Here is a 19,609-nt window from a genome sequence, read left to right as displayed (position 1 = left end):
TAGTGGTTGGAGCCAGGTGGTGGTGGTGCACACCTTTGATCCCAGCAATCAGGAGGAGGAGGCAGGAGGATCTCCATGAGTTTGAGGCCAGCCTGGTCTACAAAGCCAGTTCCAGGACAGCCAGGGCTGTTACACAGAGAAACCCTGTCTCCAAAAAAAAGTGGTTGGGCTGTAGCCCAGTGGCCAAGTATTTGCCTGAAGAAGAGACCGGAGTTTGGTCCCCAGCACCATGGCCAAAAGAAAAATAATAAAGTGTCATTAGAGACCGAACAACCCATGGTGTCTCAAACCATGTGTGCAGGCTATGCAGATAAACCCCAAAGTGGACGTACAGAAGGCTGCCAGCAGTGCCCCTGGTGGAAGGACTTGGGGGTATGTAAAAGCGTTTATTTATTTGTGTGTGTGTGTGTGTGTGTGTGTGTGTGTGTGTGTGTGTGTGTGTGTACACGCATGTGGTATGCCATGGCACATCTCTGAGGAGTTGATTCTCCTTCCCGCTTTGGGTGGTCTCCCAGTTGTCTTTAACTGGCAACCAACACAGCCCAGAGTCCTCCAAGAGGCAAAGCCAGCGTGCACGTCTGCGGAGGTTTAGGGTGGAGGGGTTGTCTCGGTTGTTAATTGACATAGGAGGGTCCAGCCCACCGCAGGCGGCACCGTTCCCTGGGCAGGTGGTCCTGGGTTCTAAAAGAAAGCTGAGCTGAGCCTGAGCCTGAGAGCGAGCCAGGAAGGGGCATCCTCCATTGGTTTCTGTTTCAAGTTCCTGCCTTGAATTCCCTCAATGATGGACTGTGACCTGGAAGTGAAAGCCGAATAAGCTTCTCGCTCCCCTAAGTTACTTTTGGTCAGAGTGTGAGCCACCATATAGGGGCTGGGACTCAAACTCAGGTTCTCTGCAAGAGCAACAGGTGCCCTTAACCGTTGAGCATCTTTCCAGCCCCGTAGAAAACGTGAGTCTGGGGATGTGACTCAGGCTTGTGCAGGCTTGACATGTATTCTGTCTTGATACAGGGTCCTGATGCGTTGTTCTCATGACAATCCCCCTGCCTCAGTCTCCCAAGTGCTAAAATGATAGGTGTGTGCCACTGGGAGGTGTTTTCACATCTTTAAATCCCATTGCCTACACTTTGGCACCACAGACGTGGGTTGGTTGGGTCACTTTAAGCTCGGAGAATGGTGCAGAGTCTGGGTCTTTACCCACTAGATGCCAGAGACACCCTGCCCCCAACGTAACCCCAAATGTCCCCAGACACTGCCACATGCTCCTCCAGGGACAAAAACCACTCTGGGCTGGAGCCACCGTTTTAAATGCTTTTCTGAGTTATTGGCGGTGGTTTAACAATAAGCATGCCATTGTCACCACAATCAGAAAAACAAACACTTTAAAGAGCTGTTGGCAAAGTCCCCTGTGGCTGGGCCACTCTGCCCTAGTGGAGATCTGCACCATCCCGCCTTCAACTCGAGAGGTTCTGGGGAAAGACTTGGGGCTTTGACCCTCGTCCCCTGGGCTGCTTTTTGCTCAGAGAATTCTCCCCTCAGACTCTGATGCAGAGACTAGGAAGCAGGAGTGTTGAGCCTCTCTCTGCCTCCTCCTCCTCCTGAGACTGCTCCTGTTTGGGGGCCAGCCACTGCAGTCCTGCTCCACGGCTACGATGATTTTCTAAATGTCCCCTCCAGCTACGAGAAACCAGTTCTGTCTGTGGACATTCAACCACTCAGTGTTTGGGACTTAGAACGTATATTTGCATACTGATAGTCATTCCCCTGTCTCCTCACAGCCCTTGCTGTGCTCAGTGGAACACAGTAGAAGCCAGCTGAGACAAAAACAAAAACCAACCCAGCACAGACTGAGAAGAGCTTCGCGAACAGAAGAGGAAGTGGGTGGGCCAGGAGCTCGGCCTGCTGCTAGGTTTCTGTGTGTGACTAGCGAGTCTCCTCTGTGTTGGTAGTCTGAGCTGAGTTTTTCCCACTCTGGAGGTGGACCCTGGACCCTGTGCATGTGGGGCGCACTCTGCTGTGAGCCATTTCGCAGCCCTGAGCTGACTCTACGCAGCTGCAAGCTGAGAAGCCGAGTCCACTGGTCCGCTTCTCTTTTTCCCTTGGTCACTTCAGCGGTGTGTGCAGCCAAGACAGAGGTACAGCCTCGAAGACCCCGCTGCTGGGCGAGGAGTCCCGGGAGAACGGCACACAAGGGAGAGAGAAGGGAGCCGCCATGACGGACAGGGAGAGGAAATCCTGACAGAGCCATCCACGGTGAGAGGCAGGGTGTGGGGGCAGAGGGAGTGTGTGGAGAGCACAGTGGCTGCCACCAGGGGCTGCCTGGAGGGAGGGAACTGTTGGGGGAGGGAGCCTGACCCCAAGCCTTCAGGGACCCCACACAGATGTCACAGGGATGTCTCCTGCCTCCAGCCTTGGGTCCAGTGTGCAGCGCGGGTGGAGGAGGGAGGCTGAAGGCCTGCTGGGAGGGAGCACTCCAGTCTCAGCTTTCTCATTTGGAGGATGAAAAGACCAAGGTCACAGCACAGGTGACTGGTATCTTCCAACAATGTTCGTGCTGCGTAAGCGACAACGACAGAGGTGAAAAGCACCCTGGCTGGAGTCGGCCAGCAGTCAGACGGGATCCTGAAGCTCAAAAACCTCAAATCAGTGTGTGTGCTCTGGAGAGATCAAGGAGGTCTTCCAGAGGAGGCAGCACTAGACTTCCCAGGCAAAGCCAGGAGGTATACAAACAGCCTGTGCAAAGGCCCTGGGGCAGGCAGCAGTGTGTGTCCACAAAGCCTGATGGGAACAAACCTAGACAACAAGTTTATACAGTTCAGTGGGGAAATGAGACCCAGAGACACCAAGCAACCCACCCCAGAACACACAACCCAAAAGCAGCGGAGGTGGGACTTGACCCTACATACCCCATCAGTCCTTCATGAGAGTCAGTCAACAGCTTGGTCCAAAGAGATGCTAGTCTGCTTGAAGAACAGTTGGAGATGTAACTGGCAACAGGGTCCTGTAGCATCTAGGGAGCTCAGGGTGTTGGACAGTGCCCACTGTCCCCAGGGTACCCTCATGGAGGGTGAAACCCGGGCAACCAGCATGACACAGAGTCCGAGTGCTGATGCAAGAGAGCTCAGGGGACATGGAGGCTGGAGGATGTTAGGTCTGCAGAGATCTTATCTGGAGTTTGAACCCGGAGGTAGGACTAGAGAGAGTCTAGGCAAGGGATGGCCAGGGAGAACTTGGGGTGCAGGAGGAACTCTCTGGCCACAGTGTGAACTGGATTCTGGGGGTGTCAGCATGGTATATGAGAGCAGCAGCTTTTGCTTGGTGGCAGAGTGGGGAGTCAGGGTCAGCCTCCATAGCGGGTGACTGCTGGGCCAAGATGGAGGCAGCCCCCTGGCGTGATGAGGGCTGAGATGAGGGTGGCAACTGGTTGAAGTGGAGGTGTCAGGCAGGATTTGGGGTACAGAGCAGGGACAACGGAGGCTTTACCAGGGCAGGACAACATCACTGACTCGGCTCTGAGGCGCCCCCTGACCACGTGAAGCATGGGTCCAAGTAGGGTAGGAACGAGGAGACAAGGAGTTGGAAGGGGTGCAGGATGAGGTGGGGACTACAGGATGGGGTTGGCTGCAGGCCTGGTGGCCTGATGGCCTGGTGGCCTGGTGGTGTAGCTCAGTGGAGACAGAGCTCTGGAGAGCCTCTCAGAGACTGCAGTTCCCTTGGTCCTGCGTCCCCAAGTTCTTTCTTCTCCACTGCTGCTCCCAGATCCTTCAGCGAGCGTCTCTGACATCAAATGCTCCCACCACGGTTCTGCCCGGACACACCTGTCAGGGGCGACAGGACGACAGCCATCTTCTATAGGCTGCAGCCCGGGATGCCTAGAGGTCAGAAGAGGACAAAGACACAAACATTCTGAGACGCCGCCACTTCCTGCAGCGTGGGCAGCCCTGCCCAGCAGGCCTGGGTTCAGGTCCAGCTCCAGGGCTGGCTGCTCAGGGCTCCTGTGCAGGCTGCGGAGCCACACCTCTCTCGGGAGGCGGGGACTCAGGAAGAGCGGCTGTAGGAAGGACCCTGGGGAGCTGGAGCTCTCAGTCCACAGGAAGCCCTGTTGCCCCCCCAGAGCATCACCACCCACACACCCAGCTCCCAGAGGGTGGCTGTGTGCAGGTCCCACACAATGACAGCCTGAGACACATCGCGGTCTCTGTCTCTGGTGTGGAAGGAGGCTCTGGCTGAAGCAGACAGTGCACCCATCTCACAGAGGCTGGCCCCTGGGAGCCCAGCCTGCTGGTTCCAGGAATGGGTGACCTCTATGTAACTGTATATTGCGACATGGGTGTGTGGGCTCACGTGGATCCGTCGAAAGAAGATTCAGAGGCACCTTAAGAATGTATTTAGCTTTTTGACGGCTGCAGGCTCAGTCTTCTCCATGCAAGGATAGCATCCTGCCCTGAGACCCCACACTCCCCTGGCAGAGCCCAGGGCTGTCCTGAACCAGGCAGGGGGCCACGATCACCTACAGACCCTCCGTGGACTGTCCCCACTCCACAGAGGCCAGGCAGGATAGGACACAGAGCCAAGGCTGGCGGTCCTCAGCATCCCGTGTTGGCCAGGGAAGAGGACTGATGGCAGCAGCCCCCTGAGCATCTGTCACATAACGAAGTGAGAACAAAGAATGCTGTTTGTCATTTAACAGGCAAAGCAGGACAGCAGCGCCTGCCTCCGCAGCAGCTGGGATGGCTCAGGAAGGCGATGCTGGCCTGAGGTCGGTTCTGCAGGGGGACAGGAGGGGAGTCTGGAGGACAAGGCTGCACTCCGGCTGCCTGTGGTGGGGCTGGACCTTGCCTTCCTGCCAGCAGCAGTAGGCCTTGTTCACTCCAACCTCAGGATCTTCGCATCGATGGCTCTTCCAGGCTGGACTGCGTGCCCCACACTTAGGTCTCCCTGCAGGCCCTCCACCTCACCTTGGGCGGTCACAGCCCAGATGTCTCCTGTCCCCCATCACCGTTGGGTCTCTGCTGCAGTCTCTCCACAGTAGGCCATCACTTATGTGGGACCAGACACTGGAAAGAGGTCTCTCAGAGGTGGAACGTTAACCCCCATCCCAAAATCCTAAACATACAGTAGGCTCTCAACACACAAATGTGATGTCATCTATGAGTCATTTTGTCTCTTTTTAGCCCACCTCTCTCCTTGTTCCATAGCTGAAAGGCCATTTCACCGAAGAGGAAAGCTGAGGCAGTGTAGACGTCGCCCCTTTACCAGCCTCCAACTCAAGACACCTGCATGGACAGCCTGAATCTTACCTTCCAGTCACAGAGTCGAGCTGCATGGCCAGATGCCTCGGCACAAATCTAGGCTCTCACTGGCTGGGGACCCCCAGTGAGCAGGAGGCTAAGGCAGGAGGATTGCCAGTTTGAGGCTAACCTAGCCTACAGAGTGAAACCCTATCTCAAACACAATCAGCTGGAACCTGGGGAGACGGCCCAGTGGGTGAAGTGGTCACCCCACAGCGTGAGGACCCGAGTTCAACCCGTAAATCCATGTAAAAATCCAAGGACAGCGGCATACCCCTGTAATCCCGGTGCTGCCGAGGCCAAGGCATGGGGATGCCTGGGGCTCGCCGGCCTGGGGCTCGCCGGTCAGAGACTTTTATCAGATCTGTGAGCTCCAGATTCAGTGAGACCCTGACTCAAAAATTAAAATTCGGAGCAATAGGGAAAGACACTCCATGTCAGCCTCTAGTCTCTACATCCCTTCACATACGCATGCCCACATACACACCCCTCCCACAAACACAAAGAACTAAATAATGTGGAACTCTAGGGATGAAGACACTGACATCATCCTCCACACACATGAGCACATACATAGGAACATGTTCACGTGTACACAGGCACACACACAAATCAATTTTATTTTTTAAAACAACAACAACAACAAACCAAAGTGAGTGTCGTTGTCCTTATTTTACAAGTGAGGAAACTGAGGCATGGGGAGATGATGGCACTGAAGAACAGAACTGAGTCTGAATCCCAAGTCTATCCAGACCCAGAGGCCTCCCTGGCAGGGAATTTGCAGAAACAGGGTGACAGCAGTCTGCCTCCAGCCCGAGACCCAACTCCTGTGGGAGCCTGTCCAGTGGGGGCAGAGCGTGGCTTCCCTACAGCTCCTAGGCTGGGAGACTGTCATGGCGACAGCAGACCATAATAGCTCACAGCCACAGAGCTGTTCCGTACCTCTCGTCAGCTCAGTCTTCCAGAGATGTGGGAAGCAGAGGTCATCCAAACACCTGGATCCAGCTGTGCCTGAAGCAACCCATCTCTAAGATGTCTTTAATGTGACTCACTGAATTCTTCTTGGCTTGAACTGATCTGTGTTGGGGTTTGGTCCCTTGTGAGTCGAGTTGGGGAATCTTGACTAACCCACCTGCCCTCCAGACTTTATCTAGCCTTCCATCTCGTCATCTTTCTGGAGCTGAGGGACACACCCATTAACTGTCCCATCCCTGTGCTGACTCACAAGTCCCTAGAGTTTCAGTCCTTCCTTCCCACATGGGTCTGCCACTTTCCCACACACCCTGCTCGGGACAGAGGGCGTGTGGGTGTGCGTGCCAACGTGTGAGCACGCCCTTGTTCCGGGAAGGTGCCCCGTAGGCTTTGCTTGGCTCCAGATCAGACCTCGTTATTAGGTGATGACAGCTAATATAGCCTGTGTCTGCCCCTGAAGCAGGTGGCCGCTTTGCATGAGCAACGCAGCCAGGCAGGTTTGTGGTCCCCGAGTCCTGAGAGGCCGGCCAAGCCGAGCAGCGGAAGCAGAAACTGCACCCCAAATCCAAAGTGGCAGGCTCCCCATTCTGAAGTCAGAAGCATGTCAACGTGGTTTATGATGCAGGCATTGGATCACTAGGTACGTGTGTGTGTGTGTGTGTGTGTGTGTGTGTGTGTGTGTGTGTGTGTGTGAATGACGTGTGACTGGTGTGGGGGAGGTATGTGGTGGGTGGTATGGTATAAGTATGTGTGAGTATGTGGGGTGTGTGTATGTGTGGCATGTTGTGTTGTAGTAGGTAGGGGGTGAGCATGGTGTGTGTGCTGTGTTGTAGGTGGTGTGTGTGTGTGTGTGTGCGGTGTGTCATGTGTGGTATATGTGGGGGGTTGCTGCGTGGGTCAAGTCTACACATATTTACAAAATACACCCACATAGGTATCCTGTGGGTGTTCACATGTGTGTAGATTGTGCACTGCATTGGATCACCCACGTGTGCAGAGCCCGGGTGTGGAACATACATCTAGAATACACATTTGGAATCAACAGGGACGCAGAGTGCATGCCAGCTGCGTGGTAGCATGCGGGTGTGTGGGGGAGGGGCTGAATGGCACAGGGGCCACGGGTGAGCTTCTGATTCGGGTGCGTCTCCCTGGGTCCGTGGCTGTGTACCGCAGTCGATGTGCTGTGAGCACAGTCCTAGTCTCTCCCGATCCTTGTCCTACAGTCCCCTCTCCTAGAATGTGGTTTGGGGCAGGGCCTCCTCTTTCCAGGGCCTCCTGTGGCTCCCACCTCACTCAGATAAAGTAAAGGTCCTCGGGCTGCCCCATGAGGCCACGCCTGCCCTGGCCCTTCTTTGGACCTTCTCCTAGCCCATAATACTCTCCCCTTTCCCTGGCTTCAGTTGTACTGGCCTCTATGGCTCAGGACAGGCCTGTTGCTGCCTAGAGCCTTTGTACACACTGCTACGTCACCTCCAGCTTCCCATCCCAGACCCCACACCACTCCATCGGCTTTCCACTGCACTTGCCTTGGCTCTCGTGGCTTCTCCACACCACTCTGTCAGCTTTCCACTGAAGATCACTTCCCCAGCAAGCCCTCCCGACCCTTTCAACATCATCACTGAGCTTGGGGTTCCTTGGACCTCCAGCATGTCACCAACCCACTGTCTGCCCCTCCCACAGCCCCCACTCTGAGAGTACACAGTGTGTCTACTTGGTACTGGTCCTGCTCAGCATACAGTAGGTGCTCAGGCAGTGGCTGGTGAGCAGGACAGACTAGCCAGAGTTCAGGCCCCAGGATCCCCTGGCCTTGCCTGCCCTCTGGACACTGGTCCCTTCACGGTGCCTGCCTGGCCTCCAGGGAAGGATCCATCCTCCCCGGAGCTTTTTTCCCTTCAGGCCCAGGAGCAAGGAGTGGAGGAGGGTGGTCAGGGTTTACAGGCCTGTTCCCAGAGACCTGCCACCTGCCTTGGCTGACATGGCTTCTCTTCCTCCCCTTGACCCCAGAGATGAGGTGGGCGAGGGTGGAGAACAGCTCCTACTGTCAGGCACACAGGATTCCGGAACTTTCTTGGATGGACCACGAACACCTGCTCTGTTCCCTTCCCACTTGCGGCTGGAAGTTACTAACCGAGCTCTTCCAACTTGCAATCCGTTGTTTATTTTCAAAAGGACCAAAAGGGGAAGTGTGGGGTGACGCCCTCCCCCATCCCAGGAGTTCTCGTCACTGCTGCGTGATGGCGGAGAGGCTACGCTGAGACCGTCCCCGTGGTCAGTGGGAGCTCAGCGCTGTCCTGGACACACAGTGGTGCAATCGTGGCCAACGTGTACATATCTGAGCATCGCCACCACCATGAGAGCACCAGACCTGTGGGGTGGGGCTTGCCAGAGAGAAGCGGAGGCCTCTGTGGTCACATGCTGCCAAGGGCTGGCCCAGGATTCAGGGCCAGTACTGACCCCACATCCCTGTGTGCTAGGGAGTTACAGTGCCCACCGAGGTCCTTTCGACTCCCCCTCATGTCCCAGTCCGAGGCAGAGTGAGTGTTTTCTCTTTCCTTGCTTTGTTTATCTGAAACAAGGGCTCGTTCTATAGTCCAGGCTGCCCAGGACCTCACCATTCTCCTGCTTCAGCTCCCAAGTGCCACCACCCAGCACGTGGACTCTTTCTTAACCGTGTTGCCTTTGATCCCAAAAGACCAGAAGTCTGCAGCCTACCCACCTCAGAGAGAACCTGATCGCCATCAGCTGGCAGACTGGTTATTGATCTATCCTGATTGACAATGATCTCTCAATGGTGAGTTCCAGAAGGATGGGACATACAGAGTCTAATACAGAAGTGTTTGATAGATGAGCCAGTAAGGTTGGAAAGATGTTTCAGTGGTTAAGAGCAGTGGCTGCTCTTGCAGAGGGCCGAGGTTTGGTTCCCAGCACCCACATGGCAGCTCACAACTGTTTGTAGTTCCAGTTCTAGGGGAGCTGACACCCTCTTCTGACCTCAGCATGCACGTGCTGTACAGACATACATGCATACAAGCATCCATACACATGAAACAAAAATAAATAAAATCTAAAAAACAAAACAGAATCCGAGCCAGGCCTGGTAGCACTGGTCTTTAATCCTAGCACTAGGAGGTCTGTGAGTTCAAGGTCAGTATGATCTACATAGCGAGTTCCAGGCCAGCCTGGGCTACACACCAAGACTTTGTCTCAAAGCAAACAAACAACAAAAGAAAACAAACCAAACAACAACAGCAACCACAAAAAAAATCTACAGAGTTCCAGGCTGGGGGTGTGGCTCAGTTGGTACACTGCTGGTCTAGCATGCTCAAGGCCCTGGGTTCCACCCCCAGCATGGACATAAACAGGGCATGGTGGTGCGTGGTGATAATCTTGACACTCAGGAGGCAGAGGCAATGTTGAGAGTTCAAGGCAGCCTCAGTTGTTTAGAAAAACCATAGTTCACAAAAAGAATTTCTGGTTTATCTTTCTAGCCTTCTCCTCTCTGGTGCCCTTCTCCCTGGTATGGAGAGTACATCCCTTTGCCCTCAATTGGAAATCAGATGTGACCTCAAAGGTGAGTCGGAATATATATATACAATCCACGGGGTTTTGGTGCTTTTGACTGCAGGAGAGATGCACCACCCAAGGGGGCTTTAGAAGTTAGGAAACACCCACCTAGTAGACCAGGTGTTTAGATTGCTACAGGGAATTAGGGACTACTTAAGTCAGCAGTTTAGGCAATCAGAAAAGACATAGATCCCAGACTTGGGCTCCGTCCTCCCAATAGTTCTCTTCATTGACTCATAATGGCCGCTGCTGCTCCAAACCTCACAGTCAAGCACGACCCAGACTTTCTCATCTGCTTCTTCCCTTTCTCTCTCTCTGAAGGCTCCCCCACTTCCCCACCCCAACCCCGTGTTCCTGCAGTGGCTCCCTTTCTCCCTACACAAAGGAGCCAGCTCTCCTAGAAACACCAAGTTCCTGAATGTTCCTCGGTGTCTTCTCCAATTGATGACTGCGGGCATCTAATGAGTACACAGGAGGGCTCTGCTGGGGTACATAAGCAGGGCTGCCTCTGTCTTGGGAGGTATGGAGACATTCAAGGTTATCACAGTCAGGGCGAGCAGTACCACTCACATCCGGCTGGGTGAGATCAGGGATACTGAAGAAGCCATCTTGGGAGAAAGCCAGGAGTGGCAGCTCTAGATATATGTCCAGATGCAGAGGCTGAGAAATCCGGAGGTACGTTCTGGAAGGAAGGCTCCTGACATAGTGTTCCCAGCATGCTGAGGAAGAGCTTGCTGCTTTACAGGATCCTGCAGAGACTGGAAGAGCGCTTCCCTGAGGTGTGAGGAGGAATCCTTTCTCTCTCTCTCTCTCTCTCTCTCTCTCTCTCTCTCTCTCTCTCTCTCTCTCTCTCGTTCTCTGTGTGTGTGTGTGTGTGTGTGTGTGTGTGTGTGTCTGTCAGTCTGTCTGTCTTTGTCTCTTTGTCTCTCTATCTTGTTAACTGAAGGAGGAGACAATTCTTATTGTCCACAGTGAGTGATGGTACAGTGAGTGTCAGGCCTCCCCAGGAATAGACTCCCAGTGTATTCCCACAGGGGAATGCCTCAAGAGGCGGAGGCAGGGTGGGCAGGGTGATAGTAAATGCTGAGCCAGTCCTGTGCATGTCAGAATTCTGGGAAGCACCTGCGCCAGAAACCCGTCCCAGGGCGAGTTTTAAAGAGAGAAAGTGAGGGGCTGGAAGAGCCGTAGGTTGAGGTCTTGTCCCACAAGTCTGAGGACCTTAGTTTAAGTTCCAGAAGCCACACAAGAAAAGCTGGGTGTGGTGGCGTGTGCCTAAATCCCAGCACTTGGGAAATAGAAATGGGGGAATGCCAGGGTCTTGCAGGCCAACCAGGCTAGTCAAATCAGGGAGCTCTGGGTTCTGTGAGAGACCCTGTTTTAAAAACTAAGGAGGAACCCAACTGAGGGAGACACTTGACATTGACTCTGGCCTAAGTACACATGCATGCCTAACTGCCAAACACTTAATAAATAAATAAAAATAATAAAAGAGAGACTGAGTAAGAGAATGTACTGATGTGTGCTTCTGAGGTGTTCAGACAAGTCTGCTTCAGGCACAGCTTGATTCAGGAGCTTCTAGAAGTGCTTGTGGGCTTCCTGCGTGGCTGGTGACCTCAGGCACCCATCTCCCCTCAGTGGCACAGTGGCTACCCTGGCATTAGCACAGCCACCTCCTCAAGACACCTCGTGTTTTCTTTTCAGGGGCTCGGCAGAACTGGACTCTGTGCTGGGTTGTATATCAGCCATTGTGAGCCATGGCCTGGGGCACTCTCAAATATCAGGTCTCCGTTTAGAGTCTGTTCAGGCAGCTCAAAGGTGTGCTGTGGGGATGGCATCACCTCAGAGAACACTACCATCTCCAGAGACTGAGTGGGCTGAGACATGGACTCCAACAAAGACCCTCTCTGGGCCCAGGAACGAATCTTGCATCTGTGTGACCACCGGGGGAGGGGAGGTGATAAATAAGTGTGACTCAAAGTGTCTGAGAGAAGAAGCAAGCAGAAGGGAGACAGAGTGGGGGGCAGGGTGTGTTTCTGGGAATAAGGACCATCCCTTGGCTGGTCACACGGTGCCAAGATCATAGCAGGCAGGTGAGATGGATCCCAGATGGCTATCTGGCCCAGCCAAGGCATTCACCCCTAATCAGGAGGAACTGGGGAGCCACCAGCATTTTAGAGCACAATGGAGGTGGGGTCTAGGATGGAGCTCTGACCGGAGTTTGGGAAGAGGAGGCGCCATCACGGGACAGGTGGGAGGGCATGGCTAACTGTCCTCTGTCTGCTGAGTCCCTGCATCTTAAAGTCCCGCAAACTGCCCTGAGCTGGTCTCCTTGCATTCCCCACCCCAGCCCACCACGGAAGCCTGTTCCTAAGACTGTCTTTAAAAAAAAAACAAAAACATTTTTAAAAAGACTTTTTGTGTGTGTGCGGTGGTGTTTTGCCTGCATGTATGTTTGTGAAGGTGCCAGATCCCCTGGAATTGGAGTTATAGACTGCTGTAAGCTGCCATGTGGGTGCTGAGAATTAAACCCAGGTCTTCTGGAAGAGCAGCCAGTGCTCTTAACTGCTGAGCCATCTCTCCAGTCTCTGCCTGGACTGTCCAAACACACCTGAACCCCACCTCTTTCCACCCTTCTGGTCCCCACCACTCCCTCAGTTCCCACCACATCTCTCTGCCTAGGCAATCCCAGGTCCTTTGCACAAGTAGTGCCCGCCCACCCTTTGCAACTGAGCTGAAAAGGCTGGCCCCTCGTGTGGCATTCCTCTAGCCTGTGATCTCCACCTCCCAGCCTGATGGCTCTCTCCTCACCATGAACCCCATGCCACCTGCAGATCAGGTGGAGCACCGCTGTCGAGGCCTTTCACTACCTTCAAGGCTGGGCACAAGCAGGTCACAGGGAACAGAGGTCCGAGCTGCTCCAGTGCCTGAGTGGGGCCCCTGTAGGTGTGCCCCGTGCCTCAGCAGGTCATCAAAAAGTGAGTCTGAGCTCCTCATCAGTCCCTGACACCTCCCCTGAGCCACCCACAGCATCCGAGCATGTGGCAGCCAGGAAGAGTGACAGGCCAGAAAGAAGGAAGCAAGGGGACCATGGGCTTGGCTACCTGAGTGCCTCTTGGGAACAGGGTACCAGGTGAGGAGGAAATCCTGAAATGGGGACCAGAAGGCAAGGGCATGAGGTGGCATGGGGAGGTAACTGAGGAACCTTTAGTCAGGGCTTCTGAGGGCACCTGTTCTACTCACAGGGCTCCGTCTGCTGTCACAGGCAGCTGGACCATATTCCCAGTGACTCAAGATATCCCTAAAGCAATAACAGTGGAAGCCTCTGGTCAGCATGGACAGGTGGGTAAACTGAGTCCTGGATCCCTCAGACAGGGTCAGAGAGCTTCCTCAGATGACCTGCTTGAGCCAAACTCTTGGCCCAGGAAGCCCAAACAGATCCAGAAGAGGAGAGGGAGCCAGAACTTGTCCCCATCAGACTTACAGCTTCCATTCCACACGGTGGGAGCCACCACCAGGTGGACAGCCACATTCCAAGCCTATCCACTATGTCACCTGACTGACACTGGTTATGGAATAATCTTTGTGTACATTGTGAAGATAATGTTGCTGTCATTGGTTTAATAAAGAGCTACTGACTGATAGCTAGGCAGAAGGAGGTTAGGTGGGACCTGAGGACAGGGAAAAAGAGTGCAGAGGGTGAGGGAAGGCAGGGTTGCCAGGAGACGCGGCGAGAAGGAAGATGAAGATGTCATGTTAAAGAAAGGTACCGAGCCACGTGTAGAACGTAGACAAGAAATGTGGGTTAATTTAAGTTGTAAGAGCTAGTTAGTAACAAGCTTAAGCTATCGGCCGAGCATTTACAATTAATAGTAAGTCTCTGTGTCATGTCGTTTACTGGGGAGCCAGCAGTCCCGACCAAAACCCCACCTACAGACACCTGTAGCAGGCCTGGCCTTGCATTACCCAAGCACCCAGGACATCACTCACTGTGTTGGCCTTGGACTCAGCTCACAGCCAGCCTTCTCTCAACCACTCTCAAGGCCTCAGTGAGAATGGGAGCCACGCCACGGTCAAGGCCAGGACAGTCTTGTTTTGTTTTCAAGACAGGGTTTCTCTGTGTAGCCCTGGCTGTCCTGGAACTCATTCTGTAGACCAGGCTGGCCTCAAACTTATAGAGATCCTCCTGCCTCTGCCTTCTGAGTGCAAGAATTAAAGGTGTGCGCCACCACCACTGGGTACTGCCAGGACAGTTTGGAGAGCACCAAAGCTAATGGGCTGCTGTGGGTTGGCAGTGATCAGGCACTTTGGCGACAGTGAAACCATCATTCCCATTTGGCTAATGAGACAACAGCACAGAGAGGCCAAGTGACTTGACCTGGGTAACATAGACATTCAGTAGCAAAGACAAAAGTTGAACTAGGCCCTGTGACTTCAAAGGGTTCAGTCCTGTCTTTAGTGCAGGCCTCACAAGGACTTTGGGACAAGAAGACTCTTGGGTAGGGTAGGCAGCTGAGGTGGAAATATTGGGCCAGCTCCTCCTCCAGCCTCAGAGGGTATGACTCTTCCCTGGCCTCGGTTGCAGCCTCTACAAAATGGCCAACTGATACTCTTGTCCTGGGGCAGGTGTTGTGTAACAGTTTCATCTGAGATTGAAACGTTCTATCCTGCCTGGCAGCTGCCTGTGCAGGAAGGTAAATAAGACAACTTCAGGAAGTCCCTGAAACTGAGCAGATCCACTCGGCCCTTCCCTTCCAGAGTAAGAAAAGCTGAGATTCTCCCTCAGAAGGAAGCTGAGCTACAGAGACTCTGAGACCAGTCAAGCTGTTGGAAGACGTTTAGCCCAATTGAGGCACCTGGAAAGGACACTCTGCCACCTGCGGAGCTGCCTGCAGGCTGTGCAGTGTGCTCCGCGTTCCCAGCTTCGAGAGCTGTCACCCATGCTGGGGTGGGCTTTGGTGATGCAGCTGTGTTTGAATCATTCCTGCTCTTGTGGGTAACCCCTCACCCATATTCCTATAAGTGACCCCAATAAAACCCATTGGTTCCCCAAGTTGGATTTGATAGCATCCATACTTTGCTCTGTCGTGGGCTCCCTATTGGGGGGAGTAGATGAGCGTGTTGCATCTCCCCAGCAGTTATATCACACAGCAGCAGGGCACCATGGCTTGCTATAGACAGCTTGGCTACCCTCTGAGTTCACTTCTCTCTCTGGCCCACAGCTAGATGCCATAAGACACCTTCACGTGTCACTGAGCCAGCTTCCGGTGGCTGCATCTCACGTAGGACTATGCCTGTCGGTGACCCCGATGTCTTCTCCCTGCCCAGCACCTGGTCTCTGAGGTGCTCCACAGACAGATGCAGGCAGATGTGCACCTGATGGACCGCACACGACCAAAACACAGAAACACACGTGCAGCCAGCCATATACACATGCCAGCCCCAGACACAAAAGGGGCCCAAGCCACAGGCTTGCTCAGACACACCTTCCACAGGTGTGCAAGACCTGCGTGGGCACACTGGAACAGACACACAGGAGCCATAGGCCAGACCCACACACACATCACCCTCAGGCACTGGAACCTCTCCTTGCTAAGCGACCTGGGACATGGGCCACCACAGCCAGCCCTCCCAGAGGACAACGCCTCTCACACACTAAGGCGCACACAGGAGCCATTGTCAGCCTGGCGAGGGCGGGAGGGCACCTCCTCACAGGCTCCCGGCAGGTTGGCCCCCAGCGGGGGTGGAAGTTGGCAGCACCTCCTGCCTGCCCAGGGTCCCCCTGTTTCAGAGCACCCTGCCTCATCCTGTACACCTCAGCTCTCGCTGGCCACCCGCTCCCAACTCCTTGGCACTCCTTCCTCAAGGGTCTGTGGGGCTGATGAGCAGACTTTGGGCTGGGATTACACAGCCTGCGTACAAGCCCATGCCGTGTGACCTTGGGCTAACTGCTTCTCCACTCTGATCTGGTGTGTAGCTTAGGACAGTCAGAGCGTAGTCAGAGCAAAGGCGTTGGGTACCGCCAGACCCTGGGAGGTTGGGCTCCCATCCCAGCACTTAGCCTTGGAAGTGGTAGCCATTTTCTAGTCTTCTCAGAGGTGGGCACTCACTGGCGTGCTGGCAGACAGCAGGCACACAATTCATGTTGACCTCGGTCGTGATCTTGAAGGACAGAGGCTTCCAGACTAGTTTTTGTTCCTTTGACCATCTAGGTCAAAGGCCTACTGTATGCCATGCAATGGGTGCCAAGTAGCATACCCTAAGCTGTTCTATTCATCCGGGCCACGTTGACACACTGATAAGATGTTTGTTGACTGAATAGCAGATGGCAATTCAGAGATGTCCTCTGCTGGTCCCAAGCAACCCAGGGATCAGTTAAGAGTGGCCTGAAGTGTGAGATCAGCCCCTCGGGGACTGTGACATCCCACCAGGACTAAAGAGGGGTATCTGTGATCCTGAGCAGGACATCGGGATGGAGCAGACAGAGGGGCCCATTGTGTGAGCACCCCTCAAGGGGCTCAGATGGCCCCTCCCTAGGCAGCTGGCCCCAGAGCCATCCGCACAGCAAGTCCTTTGATCAGAAACTCTTGGAAACCTGGCTTTTTTACTCCCTTCTCAGCTGGTCCTGATGGCATCTATCCGGGCACAGACCCTCCACCTACCCTATGGTGGTCATCCAGTGCCCTGCGAAACACCAGGAGCACCCTCATCCCCCAGGCTCACAGCCCAATGTCCTGTGTCCCCTACTGAGAACCCCTGGCTGGGAAATAGTCTTTAGATTCTCCAGTGCATACAGTAAGCGTCAATGCACGGCTTGTTACTTCTTGGACAGATTAATCTCACTGACATGTCCTGTTCCAGTTTTCTGGAACCCTTTCCTACTCATCTTTGTCTAGCGAACTCCTATTCAAACTGCAAGACCCTGGCAAGGAGCTGAAGAGGAAGCTAGGTCAAGCAGCGACTGAGGAGCCAGAAAGTGACAATTAGCGCTGTTCTGCAAGGGCGTTGTGACACCCTCCACCCTGTGACCCTGTTAGTGACCCTTCTGTGCCCATTTTACCTAGTATTTCAAATGCTGCTGGCCCCTGATTCTGCCTCCCTCTCCCCATTTTGAGACAGTGTGTCACAATGTAGCCCTGGAACTCACAGACTTCTACCTGCCTCTGTCTCTGGAGTGTTGGGATTAAAGACGTGCCCCACCATGCCCAGCTTCATTCACATTTTTAAAAGTTGTTTCAGGACCAAACTGAACCTCAGAGGCCTCGCGAGTATTATCAAGTCGGCCTGAGAATGCTCACAAAAGCACTTTCTTCTGGCATCTCACTCGCATCCATCCTGTTGCGTGTAGCAGCCTTGGGAGCAACCCACTGGTAGCTCTGCCAGGGGGTGGTGGGCAGAGGTGCTGGCCCAGCCTTCCAGCCCACCCCAGACAGTTCTGCCCAGAGCCCGAGCCTCAGCCAGGGCCTGGCGAGACCGCGGGGAGAAGCCAGGGCTCACCATGGGGCTGTGCCGCCTGATGCCTTCACGTCTCTAAGAACACACAGAAGGAAACTGAGGCCAGGCCAGGCCTGCTGGGGCCAAGAGGCCCACCTGGAAAGTCCCTCCTCTTCAGGACCTGGCTGGGTGCCGTGGTGCGAGGCTCCATCAGCTCCCATGCTTCCTGGGATAGACCTCTCCAGAGGCGACATGGAGAAAGCCCCTCTCCGGGAGCCGGGTCCTCCATGCTGGGGTCGGTGTTCCTCTTGGGTTAGGTCAGAGCCTGAGCCCTGCCAGCCCTGCCCAGTTGGGCTCAGCTGCCTGTCCCCTTGTGCCACATAAGGACACAGTCATAGTAGGAAGTGCAGAAGGGAGATTTATTCGCTGTGGCCATGTGAGGAAATACAGATGAGGAGATGCAGTGACCCCCTCCGCCCTCAAGTCCGTTTTCAGGTCCTGTCATGAGTGAGGTTTAAGCAGAGAAAGGCAAGAGGCCTGCATGGCATGGCTGTCCTGGCCATGGTGTGGCCCTGTCTGTCCCTCACTGACCCATCATCGTCTGGCTCCAACCTCTCCCACAAGGTGGTCTAAGAGGAAGGCTCTTCCTGGGAGACAAGCCTTGCCCCTCTCTCAGCAGGAGATGAGGGGAGGGTCCAGTGTCTTGGGGTCCATTGTGTCAACAGTCTGACGGTCCAAGGACGTGTGTCTCTGCAGGACAGTGACAGCAGGGCTGTGGCAGTGGAGCGGGGGTGCGGGACAGGAGCCTGGGGCCCTCAAGGGTCTGACGGTCCCTTGGTCGAGTCTCTCAGCTGGACCCTAGGTCCTTCATCTCGGAGGCCAGGACTCCCTCCGGCTCACGCTAGAGCCTCAGCCATGACGAGCTGGCCGCCTTGGCTCTCTGCCGGCCTCACCTTTCAAAGTGACTTGAACCCATGCACCATTTTAGGCAAGGTGAGGGAGGCAGGGGAATACCCAGGTGCTTCCTGCCTGTGCGGAGTGACAGCCATCTCCCTCCTCATCACACAACCCATGTTCATCCATTCCACGAACCCTGGCGAGTCTGCACTGAGCACAACTCTGGATTCTGCCCTTCAGCGCTCACAAGCGAAACGTGTGAAACAGTCTCCCCGAAAACTGTAATGTCAAGCGGGGCCACCGGCTGTGGAAAACACAGACTCGGGGCAAACAGATCAAGTCTGTAGGAAGCAAGCAAGTTAGAGGACAGCAGAAGACTGACTGGTGGGTATCTTCAGGAACGAGGGCAACTGGAAGGGCTGCTGCTGCAGAGGCCCCGAGGCAGGGGTGACCTTGACCCCCTGGGGGAACGAAGTTGAGCCACTGTGGGCTTGAGGAGAGGAACTGAGACCCAATAGTAGAGATGGAACTGAAAAGGGGGGAGGGTGGGAGCCAGGATGTCCTGGGAAGAGCCTGGCATGCAGAGAGAAGGTGGGAGCCGTGCAAGAATGCTGAGCAGAGGAAGGCTGTAAACTGGCTTCTCCCTTTACTGCCTCGTCCATCGGAGACGTGAGAGTCTTAGGGAGGTAAAGCCACTCACCCAACATGGCTGAGTGAGATGTGAACGCTGAGACTCCCCAAAGCCAAATTCAGCAAGTGCCCACGAGGCAGGCATAGGTCAGGAGTCCAGGCTGGGCACTGGGGAGGCCTTCAGAGATCTTCTCTGGAGTCTCCTGGTCCTGCTGGCCACCTGCCCCTCCCCCCTAGACCACCTGCCACACCCCGCTCCCTGAGCACTGTGGATTCTCAACGGTGGGACAGAGACAGCCATTTAGGGGGCCCCTGGGGCTAGTAGTGGGGAGGCAGGCAGGGACAGAGGGCCCTGGGCCTCGGCTCTAGTCCCCTAGCTCGCAAGGCCGTCACTTTCTATTTCTTGTAAAAGAAAGAGGAATCCTCAGGGAGGTTTCGCTCTGAACCAGCCTCTCTCTTTCCAGTAACTGAGGGCAGGGAGCCCCCTCCTCCACCGAGCCTGGGACTGTGGTTAGAGACACCTGGGCCTCGGCGGCTCCTTCCCCTGCCCTCTGCAGGGGCTGTGGTATATGGTTTTCCTTCGACACCAAATAGAAACCGGCCGTGAGGCTCTCCTCCATGCGGTTGGAGAAGAAGCTGGCTTAGGCGCCTGGCCGGGCCATGAACTTCTGCCGCTAAAAGCAGAGCTGCTTTTCAGTAAATACCATCACCGGAAAAGGAAGTTCCCTCCACTGCACCACCACCTCCAGCTGTCTCAGCCCAGGGGAGGGAAACAAGCCCATCTCCACCTCTCCCAATGGCACCCCCAGCCATCTGGGACTGCTCTG

General features: G+C 54.8%; 1 long non-coding RNA gene across 7 annotated transcripts; it reads left to right on the top strand.

Moving 5' to 3' along the window:
• The first annotated feature begins 1,871 nt into the window (after positions 1-1,871).
• LOC128101922 (uncharacterized) lies at positions 1,872-14,825 on the top strand. Of its 7 annotated transcripts, none has more exons than XR_008215235.1 (7): positions 1,872-2,250; positions 3,757-9,051; positions 9,749-9,831; positions 10,146-10,603; positions 11,526-12,954; positions 13,067-13,163; positions 14,580-14,825. It is a non-coding gene; the product is annotated as an uncharacterized LOC128101922 (long non-coding RNA). The 7 variants fall into 7 exon arrangements; XR_008215241.1 differs by having other exon boundaries at positions 1,872-6,900; positions 8,953-9,051; XR_008215238.1 differs by having other exon boundaries at positions 1,872-6,900; positions 8,856-9,051.
• The last annotated feature ends 4,784 nt before the right edge of the window (positions 14,826-19,609 follow it).

Source organism: Peromyscus californicus, unplaced genomic scaffold (assembly GCF_007827085.1).
Source record: "Peromyscus californicus insignis strain IS unplaced genomic scaffold, ASM782708v3 Scaffold_7__1_contigs__length_154581171, whole genome shotgun sequence".
NCBI classification, from domain to species: domain Eukaryota; kingdom Metazoa; phylum Chordata; class Mammalia; order Rodentia; family Cricetidae; genus Peromyscus; species Peromyscus californicus.
Note: the sequence above shows the minus strand (reverse complement) of the source record. Positions and strands in the feature narration are given on the sequence as shown.